Source organism: Podarcis melisellensis, assembly GCF_964234715.1.
Source record: "Podarcis melisellensis genome assembly, chromosome: 8".
In the NCBI taxonomy this organism is placed as follows: domain Eukaryota; kingdom Metazoa; phylum Chordata; class Lepidosauria; order Squamata; family Lacertidae; genus Podarcis; species Podarcis melisellensis.
In genome coordinates this window covers 90,310,315-90,324,458 of record NC_138540.1, presented here as the reverse complement: position 1 = coordinate 90,324,458, position 14,144 = coordinate 90,310,315, and the positions used below count along the sequence as shown (strand labels likewise).

Genomic DNA, 14,144 nt, shown 5'->3' with positions numbered 1-14,144 from the left:
TATTTGCATTGCCTTTTGAACTCTGCCTGGGGACACCATCACCATTGAGTTCCTCCTGCCCTTGCCCTGCTGGTTCAGGAAGAGAAAGTGCATGGAGAACAGTTTTCCTCCCTCTCTCATGAGACACCAGACCTCACAGACACCCAATGAAGCCGAATGTTCAGGGTGGATAAAAGGGGGTCCTTCTTCATGTCGCTCATGCGGTTAAGCTGTGGAACTCCCTCCCACAGCAATGGCCACCAACTCAGATGGCTTTAAAAGAGGATTAGACAGATTCATGGAGGCTATGGGTGGCTGCCAGCCAAGGTGGCTCTGCTCGGACTCCACAGAGCAGGCAGCTGTGCTTCTGAATCCCAGTTGTTGGAGACCATAGGAATGGAGAATCTTGTGTTCGAATCTTGATTGCGGGATTCTCATAATGGGCATCTGGTTGGCCACTGGGAGAACAGGACGCTGGACTAGATGGGCCATTGGCCTATCTTCTTAATTTCTTCTAGAAGCCACAGGAGAAGAGGAATCTGGGCCAGAGGGGCCCCCTTTGGCCTAATCCAGCTGGCTCTTCTTGGGTTCTGGGCTCCCAAAGTGTCTCCTGGTGGGTCAGGAGCAGCTACTTCCCTGTTGGGACAAAGCAGGCCAGCCTGACAGTGCTGAGTGGTGCCCAGTGGCTCAAGCGAGGGGTCTCTGCAGCTGGACTCAGAAGAAACTTCATGGCCTCTTGCCAGCTGCCTCACAGCCTTTGCTGCAATAAAGCCAGGACTCTTACAGAGAAGCCCAGGAACCACTGGCAGGAGGGGGACAGGTTCAGCCCAGGAAAGGACACCCCCTCTCCTTCTCCTCTGCAGGGAAGACAGAGAAGAGCAGTGTGGCAGATGGGTGAGTTGAGGTGGAGGCCTCCTGGGGCTTTGCTTGGCAAGGGCAAGAGCTCAGCCATGGATTTACAGCTAGTTTGGTGCTGATCTCGCTCCCGTTCCATTATTCAGGGTGCTGACCTGGCTCTCAGGAGCTAAGCCTTGCTGCGTTTTGTCAGGGAAATGCAGTATCCTGCTGAGCTGGGCATATTGATCCCCCCCCCCGCCAAGCAGCTGAGCGCTTGTTGCCAAAAATAATGCCAGCTGAGCTGCAGGTGAGAGAAGAGGGTTGAGAGCTGCTCTCAGAAGAGAAGTCACTTCGGGGCAGAGAGGTTGTGGCTGTGAATGACAGGGAAGTGGGGTGGAGAAGTTTTCTCCATGAGGTGGGGCTGAGTTGTTGATGATGATGATTTATACCCTGCCCATCTGGCTAGGTTTCCCCAGCCACTCTGGGCAGCTTCCAACAAAAGATTAAAAAGACATTAAAACAAAAGTTATTAAATAACTTCCTTAAACAAGGCTGCCTCTGCATCTGGTCTTCTAAACATCAGATAGTTGTTTATTTCCTTGACATCTGATGGGAGGTTGTTCCACAGGGCAGGTGCCACCACCGAGAAGTCCCTCTGCCTGGTTTCCTGTAACTTCACTTCTCGCAGTGAGGGAAGTGCCAGAAGGCCCTCAGAGCTTGACCTCAGTGATGAGGGTGGAGACGCTCCTTCAGGGATACTGAGCTGACGCCATTTAGGGCTTTCAAGGTCAGCACCAACACTTTGAATTGTGCTCAGAAATGTACTGGGAGCCAATGTAGGTCTTTCAAGACCAGTGTTATGCGGTCTCAGCTGCCGCTCCCAGTCACCAGTCTGGCTGCCACATTCTGGATTAGTTGTCATTTCCGGGTCACCTTCAAAGGGAGCCCCACATAGAGCGCATTGCAGTAGTCTAAGCGGGAGATAACCAGAGAATGCACCACTCTGGAGAGACAGTCTGTGGGCAGGTGGCCCCAGATGTGGCTTGGCTCCTGCCGCAGGGGCTCCTACCTGCAAAGAGATGGAAGGTTCTTGTCTGTGTGGCATTTCAGAGAGAATTTAGGGGGTGGGGCGGTCCTGGTAGAAAACATGGACCAGGTCAGCTCATTAAGAAGAGTGGCTTGTTGCCATCCTCGTTAAGCCTCGTCAAGTCATGGAGACTCCTTCACTATTGCATTTTGGGGAGTCAAGAAGAGGGAGAGGCTGGGTGTACACATCTGAAGTTGCATTAAAAAGAAAGAAAACCCAGGGCTAATCTATACTGGTGAGTTATAACGTTATAAATGTGTTATAAATGTGTTATAAATGTGTTATAAATGTGTTATAAATGTGTTATAAATGCGTTATAAAAATATGACACCAGAGGGTGTCTTGAGAGCTACAGTGGTGCCCGGTTTATGAACTTAATCCATTCCAGAAGCCCGTTCTTAAACCAAAACCGTTCTTGAACCGAGGCGCGCTTTCCCTATTGAGGCCTCCTGCTGCCAGTGCCCTTCCACTGTTTGGATTCTGTTTGTAGACTGAGGTAGAGTTCACAAACTGGGACACCACTACTGGTTTTGCAGAGTTTGTAAACTGAATTGTTCGTAAACAGGGCTGTTCTTAAACCGAGGTACCACTGTATATAACTTTTTTCTTAGCACCTTTTTTTAGATCAGTGTAGATCCAACCCTTCATATTAAGCATGTTTGAACCATAATCTGGAATGGTGTCTAAGTACAATGCAAATTTGCATATTTGACCCCCAGAATCTCTTAAAAGTTGAACCCTAAGCTTTTATCCAGGGCTTTGAGCACATCCAACCCAGGATAAGCTTCCATAAGTTCCATTGATTTCAATGGGGCGCATTTGAGCACCTGCTTATCCTCTTCAGTGATGCTGGTGGTGCTTAAACATGCTTAACTCTGGCTGCATTGGGCCATTTAAGCCTGCATTTCTACAGTGGCACCTTGGTTCTCAAACTTAATCCATTCTCAAAGTCTGTTCCAAAACCAAAGCGTTCCAAAACCAAGATGCGCTTTCCCATAGAAAGTAATGCAAAATAGATTAATCCGTTCCAGACCTTTAAAAACAACCCCTAAAACAGCCTTCCAAGCCCAGTCATCTGAACTCACGTCATGGTGGGGGTCTGCATGCTTACCCCCCCCCCCACGCGCATTTCGATGAATGCATAAACGGGTCAGCGTCTTCCCTGCCTGCATTTTACTTATTAATAAAAAATACCTTATTAAAAATATCCAAGCGGTTTACAATAAAAAATACATAAAATCACGCTGTTCTTAAAAAGTTAAAATCAGGCACCGATTAACCACTCTGGAAAGATGTATTCTTAATTGCCTGCACAGGCCTGGGGGAATTGAAAGGTTTTCAGCGGGCGTTTAAAAGTTAGCGCAAAAGGCATCAGGGGGTGTGAGTCATCCTGGCTGCAGCGGCCGAGCCCCCGTCCCCTTTGCCTCTCGCATCAAAGGCTGCGGCAGTGACCAGAGATCAGAGAAGGGACCCCTGAGGGTCTTCCAGCCCAACCCCCCGCAGTGCAGGAATCACAGCTAGAGAACGGCTGGTAGGCAGGGGGGGGGCACCTTTGTTCTGGCCAAATACAGGACAAGGCGGAGTGGTGGGGAAGCAGGTTTTTCCCCCTGGTGCTAAAGTGACTTCAGAGCAATCCATTACAATCTGTTGCAGCCAGACAGGATGGCCTTGCTGGGATCTCTCTCTCTCTCTCTCTCTCTCTCTCTTCCACACACCCTTACAATACAGGACACGGCATTTTGTCCTGAAATACAGGACAAAACTGTATCAATACTGTGGGAATGTTCAGGGATGCAGGAGAGGATATATTGTTTGATTATAGCCTTTCCAACTTGTGTAAACAAGTTCACAATTTAGCAAAGTAACATTCCCCTATTTAAACTCACAGCGGATGCATTTGCTCAGGCTCGCTAAAGCCTCCATAATAACTCTTCTGGTATTTTCCCCTTTTTCCCTCATAAAAGATAAGATGCGACACAGTCTTCTATAAAAGTATGAAAAGAGTTTACTCACACATCATTCTGTTCACAATTGGATCCCAGAAGGCAGGCTTAGCTTAGAAAAGTAACATCCACCTGGAAACTATCCCATAAAGAGACAGTCTCTTTGTCCTCTCTTGGCTGGAGGTCAAGAGAGCATCTTTGGCTAAGCAGATGTTGTGTCTTCAATGCATGTAGTCAAAAAGAGGAGAGATGGTTGCCTTGCCCTGTGCTTTTGTCATTACCTGCACAGGTGAGGCCACGCCCACCTCTAGTCACAGGCAGAGGAAGTTTGTCCCAGCCCAAAAGGAAACAGGAAGTTGACCTGCTGGATGGACAAACATTCCTCCCCATGTGTGAACATGTTCACTCTAGGAATGTTGTACTTGACTGCTCTTGTGTTTCACATCCCACAAATACAGGACACAGCCTTTTGCATTGACACACAGGGAAATCCTGTATTGTGCAGGGAAGGAGAGTCCATCCCTTTTGCAGGGAGTCTGTTTCTCTATGGAATGGCTCTTGCTTCCCAACCTTCCCCGACCCATCTCCTCTCCCTCTCCCTCTCTCTCTCTCTCTCTCTCTCTCTCTCTCTCTCTCTCTCTCTCTCTCTCCCCGCCTTTCCCACCACCTTCTCACATGGTGGCACAAGGCAGGATTTTCTCAGTCGAGTCCCCTGGGGCTGCTTTGCCTCTGAGCAGATTGCTCTCCTCTGCAGGGGCCCCGCCTTGTGGCTTTGTTTGCTGAGCAAAGGCCTGACTCTGAGGCTGATCTGGGCTGTTGCTTCGGAATACCCATTTCTTGTGCCCAAAACCTGCTTGTGGATTTTCCATCATGGGCCTTTGGCTGGCCTCTGTGAGAACAGGACAGTGGACCCGGTGGGCCCTTAGCTTGAGGGCTCTCCATATGCTCTTATAGAACCTCCAGGTCCAGTGGCAGTCTATCCAGATTCCTGGGTTCTTAGGATGCTGGACTAGATGGGCTGTTGGCCTGATCCAGCACCCTCTTCTGGGGTCCTTATTTCATGCTGACTTCCATAGGAGACAACTCCTAGGGGGCCAAGGTCCCTTCACCCCCCAATAAAATATTTCAGGGGGCTCTCCCCTAAAGTTGATAGGCATTGCCATTCAGATGCTGTATGTGCACTGTGTCATGTGATCAATCATGCAGGATGGGGCATACCTGGGTTCCCCCAATATTTTATCTAAGTTGGCACCCCAGAAACCCAGTGTGGTGTAGTGGTTAAGAGCGGTAGTCTCGTAATCTGGGGAACCGGGTTCGCGTCTCCGCTCCTCCACATGCAGCTGCTGGGTGACCTTGGGCCAGTCATGCTTCTCTGAAGTCTCTCAGCCCCACTCACCTCACAGAGTGTTTGTTGTGGGGAGGAAGGGAAAGGAGAATGTTAGCCGCTTTGAGACTCCTGAAGGGGAGTGATAAAGCGGGATATCAAATCCAAACTCCTCCTCCTCCTCCTCCACCCCTCCTGACTTTTATTTCAAGGCACCAGCAGAGAAGAATGTGGCTGCTGCTCTTAGGGCTGCTGCCCTCGCCTCGATTTACTGGCGCTGCCCAGCGACACAGCCCCTTTCCTGCATCCTCTCCAGGGTTTCATGGCTGCCCCTTCTTCTATTTTTACTCTGCCGTGCTCTGGGTGACCTTTTGTTTCTTCCCTCATGGTAGATCAGCACCAAGGTTTCCAGTGAGGGCTGAGCGAAAGGGAGATCCAGGGCCTTTGGCACAGAGAGGCAGAGGGGAAATCGAGAGAAGGATTTGGTGCTGCATAATGTATTTTTCCGTGTATAACATGCCCCCTATTTTTTGGACTCCAAATTAAGAAAATGGGAGGGGGGAATTGCCCAGAGTTGTTAAGCTTTTTGGAGGGAGGGAATTGCCCACGGTTCTTGAACTTTTTTGGGCACGGAATGCCCAGAGTTGAGCAGTTGAGTGCCCCTCCAACCCTTCAAAAAGCATTATCTATAACAGCGGTTTGCATGACCCCCCAAGGAAGACAATAACACCCAAAACAGTTCCAATTAATTGCACATTTATTCAGATCCAGTCAAAAGTATTTAGTTTAATTTAACAGAACTGAAGCACATGATCCAAGGATAGCGGCTTTCTAAGGTCTGGTGGACCCCTCCGGCATCCCCTCCCCCCCGAGAATCCCTTCAACTCCAGGGGTGGAACCACCCCCGACTTGGCAGCCGGTCTCCCTGCTGGGCTCAGCCCCTCCAGGATCTCAAGACTTGGTGGTTGCCCCAGAGAGCTGGGCTGGGAGGGCCTGAGGGCTTGGGACTTGGCCCCACTTCTGACCCCCAGTTGCAGATCCAGACCCCAATTCTCTTCCTTTTATTCTCATCTGCTGGTAGTGCCACTCTGGAGCCAGAGCCAGACTTCCTGGGACTCCTGATCTGACACAGAGATCAAGGCAGGAGACTTGCAAACTGTTGCCTCCCGCGGAGCAGGTGAACAAATATTTGCGAGAATATTTGCTAGCTGCTTTCTAGGATCTGTGGTAGGCGGTGGGGAGGGGAGAGACGTTGACAGACTTAGACAGACTCAAAGAAGTCGTGGGGTTGCAGCCACAGGCTGGCAAAGATGCTGCTGCTGCTTCCTCCCTCCCTCCCTCCCTCCCTCCCTCCCTCCCTCCCAGCTCATCCCAACTCGTGAAGCAGACCTGATGGCCTCCATGCCCTTGACATGTGCCAGAGCAGCTGGAACCAGACTCTGCCAGGTTGGAGGTCCGCAAAGCCAGACAGTGCCAGTCAGCGAGGGCAAGGAGGTGCCAGCAGCGGCCTTCTGCTGAGCGCAGCAGGGGCTTGTCAGGGTCTCTTTGCCTCTGATGCAAAATACCTGCTCATTAAGAGCAACATGAAAGGTGGGAAGCTTGTTAATTAGACCTTCATTCTGCCAGGGTCTCCCTTGCAAGTCTCTGGGGCTTAGAGAGAAGGTGGTGGCCAGGATCTGGCTGGCTGGCTGTGTTAAGAGCAGCGTACTCGTAATCTGGTGAACTGGGTTTGATTCCCTGCTCCTCCACATGGAGCTGCTGGGTGACCTTGGGCTAGTCACACTTCTCTGAAGTCTCTCAGCCCTGCTCACCTCACAGAGTGTTTGTTGTGGGGGAGGAAGGGAAAGGAGATTGTGAGCTGCTTTGAGACTCCTTTGGGTAGCGATAAAGTGGGATATCAAATCCAGACTCTTCTTCTTCTTCTTCTAACTTATCCTACGGTTGTAGAAAGCCAGAACTGGCTGGACCGAATGCCTCCCATGGCCTTTCTAGGAGACAAAATGATTGACAATAGCACAGGCTGGTATTAAGCTGCTGACATGAGGTCACTTTCTCAGACCCCTTTCCCAACAGCTCTTAAGTCCCCATCACTGAAAGGACAATGAAACTCTTGACATCTCCTTGCCCTCAGGACTGGTCTGGAGATGGGCTTTCAGAACATTTGTCTATTGTTGCCCCCTTGGTCACTCCCTGGGTGGGGGGCCCTGTCTGTGCTCCCACACTTGGGGAATGAGGCGAGATGCCCTGTTCCTGCTGCCTACAGTGACTTCCTGCATCTTGGTTCATGGACGGAGGTGGAGCCCAAATTCACCTTTCTTTAAGGACCAAAATGGCATTGGAATGAGGAGAGTCGCTTAAAGTGTGGATTTTCTATGAATTTATAAAGCTAGGTATATTCCCTGAGCTGTCAAGTTGAAAGGATACAGTCAGGCAAAATATTTGTAACATTGTAACAACTTTAAGGATGTCCCCCCCCCGTGTCATTTCTGTAACACTAAGAAGAGGCAGCTGAATCTGACCCATGGCCCTTCTTGCCCAGCAGCCTGTTCTCACAGCAGCCCACCAGCTGCCTCTTTTGGAGAACCCCCAAGCAGAACCTGGGCTGGCAGAGCTCTTGCGCAAGAGCAGCCCCCCCACCTCCCTGCCTTGCTTCTGCTGCTCTGGGTCTGGGCAGAGCCCCCGCTGCGCAAAGCCCCTTGTTTGAGCATGCAAATTGCTGCTGCTGCTGCATTATTTGTGGACGCTTCAAAGCCCTCTCGTCATTTCGGCAGCGTCCTGGCAGGAGTGCCATCAAGGCCTTTGTGTGCAGCTGTCGGAAGAGCCTCTGGCTTTCTGTTCCTATCCTGGGAGTCCCGTCCCCCCCCCCCGCTTGTGTGGTTGTTGTTTGGTGTGGCTTTCAGAGCTCAGCATTGTCTAGGGATTAGGAGCGCCGTGTTGCACTTCAGCGACATAAAAGGCAGAGATGGGGGGAACAGGGAGCCGAGTTTGTCAGGCTCCGCGCAGCCCTTGAAAGCCAAATCCTGCTTCTTCTCTCCCCTCTTCGCTCCTGCTGAGCTCACTTGGTGCGGCGGCTTCCAGTTCAGACGCAGGCAAGGCAGACGAGGGAAGAAGGGGCATCCTGGGCTCCCTTCCTGGCCTCCAAGTATATGGGGCTGGGGTTGGGAAACTCAGCCGGCCAGCCCCCGAGTGGGTGGGCTGCAGGCGGGGGGGGGGGCTGTCCCTTTCTGCCACCTGTGGAAAAGCGAAGCATGGGTTGGGGAAATTCCACTGCACATAAACCCAAAGGGGCTTACAAGGTTGCCAAAATATCCGTATCTCATAATAAAGCCAAGAGCAGGTGAAAAGCAATTCAGTTGAAAAGCAAGAGTGCTAAATGCATGAAACCACTATGAAAGCCTGGCAGGTTCCCTGATGCGCTAAAGGGTGGGAAGTGGGACTCTCTGCAACATTTCGCAAAAAAGGGGGGCTTGCAGAACACACACCGGAACATCAGAGCTGACCCAGCAAAAGATCCTTCTGCAAGCCGGTCTTGCAGAAAGCCAGCTGGTCTGGACATCTGCCTGATGCAGCACAAGCGCAGGGCTCTCTTCTGCTTTGGTCAGAGCCACCTGGAGTCCTGTGTCCAGTTCTGGGTGCCATAATATAGAAAGGATGTGGACAAGCTGGGATTTGTGCAGATAATTAAGGGTCTGGAAACCAAGCCTGATGAGGAACGGTTGAGGGAATTGGTGGTGTTTAGCCTGGAAAAGAGGAGACTGAGAGGAGTTATACATCCATATTCCCCACCCCTTTATTTCCTTTCCTTAGCTCAAACCCTGATGAAGATAGGTTACAACATAAAAAAATACACAATCACGGTCCCTTTTTTCCAGGGACAACGACAAGCATTTTGTGAATCTTTGTACTTTTGTCCACTTACTATATTTATTTTCTCCGATTTGAACTATGAAATGGTGATTGTCTTGAGTCAAAATGAGAGTATCCCTAAACATTTTTTAAGGAAAAAAAGCACTGGTCCTAAGCAATAAATGAGACACATCAAAAAGTGCAATTGAACTGAAAAATTGCCACGTGAATCATGATCTTTAAAAATAAAGATGCAAAAAATGGACACCAGTAACAGCAGCAAAGCCCCCTAAACAACCCCCCCCCCAGCCCAAGAGTCTGTTCAGCAGTCCCAGCTTTTGTAGCTGGAGTCTGTCAGGCCCCCCAGGCAGGTGGGGCAAGGGAAAGAGTTGGCCACTGGCCTTTCCAGGGAACAGCCTGGAGCCACCGCTTTGGGGCCTGGAAGTCCCTGCCACATCCCCACATGGGACTGGAATGGCTCTTCCACAAAGCCAGGAGGGTGAACTGGGCCAAACTGGTGCTCCTGTAGAAATCCACATTAAGCCTTTTGTGCTGTGGAAATACAACTATGGGGAAAGTTTTCCTTGTTGGCAATTTGTCTGAAATGTGATTACTCCCCCCCCTCCTGTCCCCCACTCTGTCCACCTCATTCAAGCGTCCCATCACAACCAAGGACACAGCGAAATAGGAGCCGAGCAGGACTGGGGTTTGTGAAAATAAGTTGTCTCAAGAGTCCTCAACGTCTTGCGTGTTTCGACTGCAGAGCATCCTCACAGAGGGAAGTCATAGATTGGGTAGAAAACTCATCTCTGTAGGCATTTGTTGATGAAAAGCTGTGCTCAAAATGCTCAGGCCACGCAGTGTGTGAAGGGCAGCAGTAGATTGTTCCTGTAATTCCACCATTCCCTCCACGGTGCCCAGATAATTTTAGCTGCATGTTTGCACTGGTCCCCTGAGCCAACATAAAATCACGCCGAGTCCCTCTGAGCGCCAGCTGGCTCCACCACCTCCCGCCTGCCAGCCTTTGCTCAGGAACCTGGGCAAAAAGGAGCATGAAGAAGCATTGTCTCCACCCCACTGATGTGGGCAAAACTTGGGGTGTGGTACTTAAGCCGTTTCCCAACTTCGCCAGGGCCCAGCCCTGCAGGTTCTGAATCTGGTCAGGTTCAAGGAAGAGACCACAGCCAGGCAAAGTGAAGCACAAGAGCAGCTAGGAAGCCGGATCATTTATTGCTGCAACGAGGTTCAAATTCCCCAGCCAAAACAAGGAAGAAGCAGCCGAGAACAGAGGGCACATGGCTTCTTAAGAGTTCCCACGATTTCACATGGTACATTTCACACGGTATCATGAAAACATCATAGGTATGTCACAGAAAAGGTGTGGTGTCAGGCAGAAATGTGAGAACTGGGCAGTTCAAGTACCCACTTCACACAAGTCAATAAACTATTTGCACATCCCTTTGTAAGGGACGCGGGCTGTGCTCTGGTCTAAACCACTGAGCCTAGGGCTTGCCGATCAGAAGGTCGGTGGTTCGAATCCCCGCGACAGGGTGAGCTCCCTTTGCACAGTCCCTGCTCCTCCCAACCTAGCAGTTTGAAAGGATGTCAAAGTACAAGTACTGTAGATAAATACCACTCCGGTGGGAAGGTAAACTGCGTTTCTGTGCGCTGCTCTGGTTTGCCAGAAGCGGCTCAGTCCTGCTGGCTACATGACCCGGAAGCTGGACGCCGGCTCCCTCAGCCAGTAAAGCGAGATGAGCGCTGCAACCCCAGAGTTGGACTTAACTGTCAGGGGTCCCTTTACCTTTGTAAGGAAGGAATCCCATACCTTTGCACCTTCATTTGCTCTTCTGGAGTCTCATTTCCCTCTGACAACCCCTAGTCTGCTTCCTCTGTCTGGGCTGTTCACACCTGGTTTGGCAGTGGGGTGGGGGTGGGGCAGATGCTGAGGACCTGAGGATTATGGATTCCAGTTCCATTCAGGCCATGAGTCAGGCACCCTCCCCTTACATCCTGGGACCACAATTTTATTACCTTTTGGAATGAAATAAAACCATCTATTTTTGGTGAATTTCTGTGTTTCAGGAAATGGGGTTTCCTTGTCTTACGGTGGCACTGGGAGCCCAGTATAGGCTGTCGAATGGAGAAAGATGTATAGAAATCAGTGGTATCTCTGCGCATGTAATGCTGTGAGCCTTTGCTCTGGAGCTGTGGCTGTTGTCGAATCCTTACAGTGCAGCACCCAAACTCAAGAGGCCAGCGCTTCTGATGCCTTGGCTGGGTACCGCCCCCCCCCTTGTCCATACCACACCCCACAACCTCTGCTGCATCTAGGCATGTGGGGAGCTGCCTTAAAGAGACCCAAAACCTTGGCCCAGCCAGCTGAGCCTACGTGAGGCAGGAATGGCCACCAACCCGCAGGGATTTAAAAGAGGGGGTTTTTTTAATGGGCAGATCAAGTTTGACTGCGCTGCATGAAGAAGTATCCAGCCCAGTGCTGACTACGGTGGCCCTGCAGGGTTGCAGACTCCCAGACATACCTGGAGAGGCCAGCGGGATTTGAACCTGGAGCTTCTGCTTGCAAGGCAGCCACTGAGCTATGGCTCTCCAGGGCTCCAGGCGGTGGCCATTACAGGCCCTCCTACCAGTGGTGGAGCTTCAGGCGTGCGTCCCGGGGGTGTGGCGTGCCACTCACAGGGGCGTGGCACACATCCTCCCCCCCCCCCGGAAGGTTCTATTTTGTGTTTTTCTTTTGTTTTTTTAATATATAAATATTATATTCCACACAACAACAACACGAAAGATATCGAAAAATAACAAGACACAAAACACAAAAACCAACATTCAAAAAACAAATCCATATCTTACAAGTTAATAATATAAGCACTAAAAACAAAAACAAACATTGACTTCCACCAATCCCACAGCACCTCCTTTACCTCTCATTGTGTCTTCCTGTCTTCCTGATCATCTCTATCCTAGCATCTAGATATAAATCCTTCTTTCTTCTCCTTTCACTTCACAAGGTTATTCCAGACTCAGCCAGATTTCTGTCCTCGAACCTTGGCTTTTAAGGTATTCATTTAGGCACTCCCATTCTTTCTTTACTTTTTGGTCTTTGTCTTACTATGTCTGTCAATTTGCCTGATTGACATCCTGGGGGCGTGGTGCCCAGTGCGCAGGGGCAGCCACGATGGCACCTCACCAGGATTGTGCCGCCGGGGCGGTGGGCTCCCCCCACACACCAGTGCCTCCTACTGATCCAGGGCCGTTCTGCATGCGGCGCGCCTGCTTTCGCCAGGAGCTGCAGCCTGATGCCAACGCTGCTGAATGGTGACTCTGCAGCTGCGGTTGCCATGGCGGTTGGATGTTCCCCGTCTGCTTTGTCAGGTTGATGCTCTTAATTGGCCTCCAGCCGAGACCCTAGAAATTAGCCATGGAGAGGAAAGATCTGGTTGCAGGTGTGGCCTTCAGTGGTGCACTCACCTGGGCCAGCAGCTGGGCTGCCACAGATGAGGAGCAGGTGGACCTGGGGGGGACTAGGGGCCCCAGGGTGGCTGAGCAGGAGCCCCTGTCCTTTCTGGGACCTGTTTCAGATGAAGCTGCTGCCAGGATTGTGCCCTTTGAGGAGACCTCCTGGCAGACGGAGGCCACTGGGGGTGGGGTGGGGAGATGCAGGGCTTGCCCCTCTCCCCCTGCTCCTTGGGGAAGGGGGGTTTGCTGGGATTGGCAGAAGGCGGGAACCTGAGGTCTCCTGGCAGATGCTCCTTCTGGGAGAAGGGTCCTCTTGCAAAGTGGGGGCCTTTCAGCACCATTGGAGGAGGCTGAGCAACGAGAACTCGGCCCTCCCCACCCCAGGAGTTGTTTCTGTTGGGAAAAGTGTGCTGCGGTGGTTAGAGTGTCTGTCCAGGACCTGGGAGAACAGGGTTCAAATTTCCCCCAACTTGGCCATGAACCTCACTGGGCGGCAAGTCACTGCCTCTCTCAGCCTAACCTACCTCACAAGGTGTAGGGATGATCGCTGGGTGCGGAGCACACTCCCCGCCCGCGCATGACCTTGGGGTGTGGGGCAAAACTCCCCCTCACAGATAAAGCCACAGCTGTCTTTACATCGTGCCCTCTGTCTAACCTTTTGCGGTCTCAGTAGTCTGCGGTGTCCTGTCTGTAACTTTTGTCTCTGAGACCTTTTGTCTCCTTCATCATACACTGTGCAAGGGGGAAATGATGCGATGGAAACAGGTGCCAAAATAACTTTATACCACCCCATGATCTCAGCACTGTAAAGGTCACAGCCCAAAATGTATCTGCCTGGGTTTGCATATTGTGTCAATAAAAGGAGCCTCCACAGAGCTGGCCGGCAGCTTGCATGCAGCTCCCCTGTGCGCAGCTCACCTGCATTCTCAACTCCTGCCTCATGTCCCTCAACTTCAACAGGGTTACAGATAGGTAGCCGTGTTGGTCTGCCATAGTCAAAACAAAAAAAATTCCTTCCAGTAGCACCTTAAAGACCAACTAAGTTAGTTCTTGGTATGAGCTTTCATGTGCATGCACACTTCTTCAGATACAGGGTTGTTGTGGAGGTTAAATGGGGAGGAGGAGAATGATAAATGTCACCTGAAGCTCCTTGAATAAAAAAGTGGGCTATAGATGCAATAAGAAAATGAGTGGGCGCCTTTGTCCTCTCAGACAAAGTTCTTTCTGACGCAGCTTCCTCTTCCCTTCTTTTCTTCCAGGAGGGATGGCAGCCTGTGAGCCCCCCCAGGGGGGCTGGACTGACGGGCAAATGGCGGATCTGTCACTCCAAGGGCATCCTGTGCGCCTGAGCTCCTGATGACAGGCGGTCCGGGAGGCTGGAGCCGGCCGGGCAGTGAACTTGGAGATTGCTTGAAGGTAAGTGCTGCAACTCCCTGCCTCTGTGGTCAGGGGCCAAGCTGGGCTCTTCTGGGGGCCTCCGGGGGCCACTGGAAATGTCAGGATATGGGGCTAAAGGACCCCCTCCCTCTCCTCCGGCACTCACTCTCTCAAGGTCTCTTGCCGAATTGGGTTTGATGATAAGGCGCAACTTCCCTGTTTCCCAAATTAAGGGGAAATTGCCGTGAAGGGAGATTTGAGCCTGCGCGTGCGTCAG

At 51.3% G+C, this 14,144-nt stretch overlaps 1 protein-coding gene across 1 annotated transcript in view; it reads left to right on the top strand.

Moving 5' to 3' along the window:
• The window catches only part of LOC309375998 (leucine-rich repeat and fibronectin type III domain-containing protein 1-like protein), a 66,182-nt gene that overhangs the window by 25,873 nt on the left and 26,165 nt on the right, over positions 1–14,144 (top strand). Inside the window, exon 2 of the mRNA XM_081922115.1 lies at positions 13,750–13,906. The gene's annotated coding sequence lies outside the window, so the exon portion shown is untranslated. The remainder of the gene's footprint in view (positions 1–13,749; positions 13,907–14,144) is intronic.